Source organism: Bison bison, unplaced genomic scaffold (genome assembly GCF_000754665.1).
Source record: "Bison bison bison isolate TAMUID 2011002044 unplaced genomic scaffold, Bison_UMD1.0 scf7180017861828, whole genome shotgun sequence".
Lineage (NCBI taxonomy): Eukaryota > Metazoa > Chordata > Mammalia > Artiodactyla > Bovidae > Bison > Bison bison.
The window spans coordinates 233635-239944 of NW_011492400.1; positions in this window are offsets into that span (position 1 = coordinate 233635).

Consider the following 6310-nt stretch of genomic DNA (forward strand, 5'->3'; position numbering starts at 1 on the left):
TGTTAAATGCTGTAAATTTGAAGAACATGAATTTTGGGTCAAAGACACTAAACTTGACTCTGTTTCTCTTGGTATAAAAAACAAAGATGAAATTAAATTTATTAAGATTACACTAGGTATGCCACATGACACCTATACTGTATTTTCATCTGTGTAATACAATTGTTTTGCCTGAAATTTTAGATGAAAAATTTAAAAATTGAGAGACTGTTATATTTTTCCTAGTAAGAGACAGAGTCAAGACATGAGTTGGACATGACTGAGCGACTGAACTGAACTGATGCAGTTACAGGAGAAGGCAATGGCAACCCACTCCAGTGTTCCTGCCTGGATAATCCCAGAGATGGGGGAGCCTGGTGTGCTGCAGTCTGTGGGGTCGCACAGAGTTGGACACGACTGAAGTGACTTAGCAGCACTCTATTTCTTTACCAAAGACATGACAAGGCAGAAAACAGAAATCCTTGACTTTACCTGTGACATGAAAATAAGGATCAATCTACACATCTGTGACTGGAATCTTAATCCAGACTCCCAGACATTTTCCACTTGTCTAAAAGAGAATCTATGTTCAATGTCTTAGTACTAAGATGCTCCATTTATTCATAATCATGTTCCAAATTATGACAAACTAGTTAACTTATATGCAGAGTACATCATGAGAAAGGCTGAGATGGAAGAAGCACAAGCTGAAATCAAGATTGCCGGAAAAAAAAGTCAATAACCTCAGATATGCAGATGACACCACCCTTATGGCAGAAAGTGAAGAGGAACTAAAAAGCCTCCTGAAGAAAATGAAAAAGGAGAGTGAAAAAGTTGGATTAAAGCTCAACACTCAGAAAATGAAAATCATGGCATCTGGTCCCGTCACTTCATGGGAAATAGATGGGGAAACAGTAGAAAAAGTGTCAGACTTTATTTTTGGGGGGCTCCAAAATAGCTGCAGATGGTGACTGCAGTCATGAAATTAAAAGACGCTTACTCCTTGGAAGGAAAATTATGACCAACCTAGATAGCATATTCAAAAGCAGTGAATTATTTTGCAAACAAAGGTTCGTCTAGTCAAGGCTATGGTTTTTCCTGTGGTCATGTATGGATATGAGAGTTGGACTTTGAAGAAGGCTGAATGCTGAAGAATTGATGCTTTTGAACTGTGGTGTTGGAGAAGACTCTTGAGAGTCCCTTGGACTGCAAGGAGATCCAACCAGTCCATTCTGAAGGAGATCAGCCCTGAGTGTTCTTTGGAAGGAATGATGCTAAAGCTGAAACTCCAGTACTTTGGCCACCTCATGTGAAGAGTTGACTCATTGGAAAACACTCTGATGTTGGGAGGGATTGGGGGCAGGAGGAAAAGGGGATGACAGAGGATGAGATGGCTGGATGGCATCACCAACTCAGTGGATGTGAGTTTGAGTGAACTCAGGGAGTTGGTGATGGACAGGGAGGCCTGGTGTGCTGCGATTCATGGGATCACGGAGTCAGACATGAATGAGTGACTGAACTGAACTGAACTGAGTGATCTTAAATCTATGGGAAATTGTCCAATGAAAATGTACATATCAGAGAGCTATACTAGAAGGCATAAGCAGGTGAGATGAGAAAGGAAGTTGAGAAAAATGTAACTAACACTACTAAAGATTCTAACATAGAAATGTCCATAAATAAAGACATTTATTCTGTCCCTATATTACCTGTAAAAGAGAAATATCAAACATTTAAGGTAGTACTGCAGTGTGATGATATTTCATGAGAAAATGCTAATAGAAAATATTTGTATTTCTCTAATTGGTGACCAATGACTTCTCAAGTGATAGTGGTAAAGAATCCACCTGCCAATGTAAGAGACAAAAGAGATGCAGGTTCAATCCCTGGGTTAGGAAGATCCTCTGGTGGAGGAAATGGCAACCCACTCCAGTATCCTTGAGTGGAAAATTATGTGGACAGAGTCGGGTTGGCTATATAGTCCATGGAGTCACAAAGAATAGTACACAACGGCATGCACAATTGGTGACCTACACCTTGCAGACCCTACCATACCAGGACTTTTCTCTATCATTTCTGATAAGGTTGTCTCTAGTCCCATAACTGAAGAAATAGATTTTATATGGCTCAGCAGTGATGCCAGATCACAGGCAAAACTGAGACACTCAAGATCCCTATGTCTTCCTATACTCATAAATTTGAGTATAAATTTTAAAAAAGACAACCTCAAAAGACAATCTATCACAAAGCTAGACATTCTAAATATAGCTGATTTGTCTAAGCCACTTGAAAATTAATATTAAACTAATGTTTTACTTCATGCAATGGATTTTGTGACCCAAATATTATTTTTAAATTGCTGATGAGTTTCTTTGCATTTAAGAAATATGACAGCTAATATCTTTCCTATATCTTTCTTCTCTATTTTGTTTAATTTTTGCTCTCAAGGCTGCTTTACATACCTAATTAAAAATAGTGCCTTTTACTTTTCTTTCACTAGCATTTGTTTAACCTCTGATTATTTTTTGCTAAATATTTGTCTTTATTTCAATTTGACTACTCCTTCAAAAGTTTGTAGAAACCAGACAATGTACCTTCCACAGATTCTCAGAGCTCTTCTAACCCTCCATTCCAGGCACTTGTTTGTGTTCAGTCACTCCATTGCTTCAGACTCTCGTGAACCCATGGACTGCATGTAGCTCACCAGACTCCTTTGCTCATGGAATTTTTTCCAGGCAAGAATACTGAAGTGGGTTACCATTTCATACTCCAGGGGATGTTCCTAACCCAGGGATCAAACCCAAGTCTCTTGCATCTCTTGCATTGGCAGCAGATTCTTTACCACTGTTCCACCAGGAAAGCCATGTTGTTTTAAGGGCTCAGCTGAGCCAGTTCTTACGCAAAGCTCTGTAGGCTGAGTCTACTTCCTTTTCCTTTACATTTCAGATTGGTAACTTTCACAGTGGCTCAGTATTACTCAAGGACTCTCTATGTCTAAATGGTAAATTTTCCCTCACACTTTTTTTCTAATACCCTACTTAGAAAATAATATTAACTTTTGTTTAGAATCTTATTTTTGAATTTACTTTCGGTTGGAAGGGATATATACAGATATACCCCCTTCCCTCCAGTGCCTTCTCCCGGGTCATCACAGAGTACCAGTATGAGCTCCTGTGTTTCACAGAAGCTTCCCATGATACCTGCTGATGGGTGAAAGTAGGATCTCTCCTGGTTGGGAGTGATGGATATAGTCTTGTATCTAGAGTCACAATCTATGAGGTATAAACCCTAGAGACTGTCTGTTGCCTCATTCTCTTAAAGCCTTGAAATAATTAAAATTAATCACAATTCCCTTATGAAATTCTTTCTTGTGTTCTATAAATCTGGAGCAACGTTAGGGGCATTTCACATGAAATGTAGGTTAAAATCACTTCTCTCAGACCCTTCCTCACACTGATACTTTTTCACAATTATAAAAATTGTGCAATTATAGATGAAATCCTTATTAAATATTAATTGAAGGACTATAATATGCCAGGCATAATGTTGTTCCTCCATAATTTTACTCTAACATATGGGAGAAGTATGAAGGTCCAGCATTTAGATCATCATGATTCATTGAGAGTTAAAGGAGAGATATTTACAAAGTTAAATATTTAGTTTGGACGATGAACTGATCCCTTTAAAATAACTGTTCTGTTCGATTGCACCACCACATCCATTCCATTAATTACTTCTGTTTATTGAATTATTGAAATACCACTTATTCATTGTACAAACCAAGGACTATAAAATTTAAATACGGAAAATGAACACAGTAGAAATAATTTTTATTAACTCAACTCCATTTCAAACCTATCAGTCAAGTTTAGTAACTATCACCAACATTACCTGAAGTAAAAGATAAAGGTGAGCATCTCCAGTGGTGCAGTGTGGGCATCATTTATCCCCTGACATGATGTGATGAGAAACTTCACCTCTGTGACATTCTTTCCACAGAATCTATTATCTCATCTTACTGTGAGAAAATTATTAGGCAAACCTATATCTTCAAGCATTCTACAGGATACCTCATCCATACTCCTTAAAATTATTGAAGCCAAAAAAAAGGAAAGAGTCAAAATTTGTCACAGATCAGACATTAGGGAGACATGGTGACAGTACAGTGTGGTACCTGGATTGGGTCCAAGAAAATAAAGAGGGGAAAAGGGATGGAATAAATAAATAAAGGGAAAAAAACTGATGGAATCCAAGTAAAATTTAGATTTTAGTGATCATATTGTACTAATATTTATTTTTATTTTATTGTGGTAAGAACATTGCACATAAGACCTACCAATTTAAGATATTTTAAATGTACAATACAGTATTGTTGACTACTAATATGATTTTTGTACAGTATACCTCTAGAACCCATTTAACTTGCTTAATTGATATTTTATGTGCATTGATTTGTAACTTCCTGTTTTCCCCTCCTCTTGCCTCGGACATCTATCATTCTACTTTTTGACTCCATGAACATAAAAGTGGAGTCATACAGTATTTGTCTTTCTGTGACTGCCATATTTCACTAAGCACACTGTCATCCATGTGGTAATTTACTGCATAATTTCTTTTTTTATGCCATTTTTATGTACATGCCACATTTTCTTGATCCACTTTTTGGTCCATAGACATTTAGATTATTTCTAATCTTTGTTATTGTGAATAGCTCTGCAATGAACAAGGGAATGCTAATATCTCTTTGAAATAATCATTTTAATTATTTTGAATTAAATAAATATTTGAATTAAATAAATAAATATTCAGAAGCAGGGTTTCTGGATTATCGGAGCATATATTTAATTTTTATACTATGAAAAGCCACCATACTATTTTCACAAGTATATTTAAGTAACAATCAGAAGGCAATTTTTCCATGTCAGTTCTCACTATGATAAAATTCTGTATCAGTGATTTTTTTTTTTTTTTAATGGGGAGCTATCCTGTGCAGCTTCTCTGGCCTCTGTCCACTAGATGATAGTACCTTCACCCCTAGTCCCTGCATTTTGACACCAAAAATACCTCCAGATATTGTCTATTGTCCCCTTGGGAGGTAAGGGGGAGTGAATAAACCACTGGCAATCCTTCACTCGATTCTGGTAGATTTTCATGTCTTTCAAGTTAACTTATATGCAATTAAATATCTATTTCCTCATCTCCCAAATACTATTATATAAGCCACCTGTATTATCGTCAATCCTGGGAAGCATGGTATCTAAAATATTTATCCTTACAATTTCTTCCCATTGTTTTTGTTTGTGGTCTTCTGAGTTAGCACTTGTATTTTCCATGCCTTAAAATCCTATTTAGAGCAACCTTGTTGATTCTATTTTTCCAGAAGTTACCTTTTAATTCTTTTAAATTCAATTTTGGTTAAATACCTGCCTATTCTCCCTTGCACAGTTCTACCCCAAATTGGCAGAAGCAGAGAGACATGCACCAAAGAGTCTCAGGGGCCCTCTGTCTTCACTCCCTGGAAACACTTGTTCAGGACGCTGCTATGAAGGAGTTCAGTTAAGCCAGGCCCTTTTACATATCTTTCTGGACAGTATGCACTTCTGTTCCTGATATGTAATGTTTTCAGTGACTCAAAATTCCCCCCAAGTGATTTCCCTCATGAAGAAATAACTGAAGCTAAGGTATCTATTAGATACCCTACGTAGGACTGTGGGAAAGGCAGCCCCCCTCTGCCCTCCAGAGGACTTGTTGATTTACTGGGAAGGCTGAGACCCTTATGTCTCCTTCACTCCCTGTGGCACAAGGCCCTAGAGAGAATCCCTTGCCTTCCTCTTCAGAGGTTCAAAACAAGCAATTAAAGCTAATTATTGTTTTCTGATGCAATTTATATTTCTTGAAAACATGAGGAAAAATCAATAGCAGCTTAGAAGTGTTGTATATGAAAGTAAATCAAAAGTTTAACTGTCACCTTCTCACTAAGTCCCATTATCATTCCCAGAGACTCCAAAACTGTTGCATAATGACATCATAGCAAAAGTTATCTAGATTGCATAGCAAACATTTTTCTTTTGTAAATGAATTGTTTTATGCTTTTAATTTCTTTTAGATTTACCAAGGTATAATTTACAAACAGAATTTATATATATGTAAGGTATAAATTTGATGTTTATATATATATATACATATATATATACATATATATATATATATATATATATATGGTTCAGTTCAGTTCAGTCGCTCAGTCGTTTCTGACTCTTTGTGACCCCATGAATCGCAGCATGCCAGGCCTCCCTGTCCATCACCAACTCCCTGAGTTCACTCAAACTCA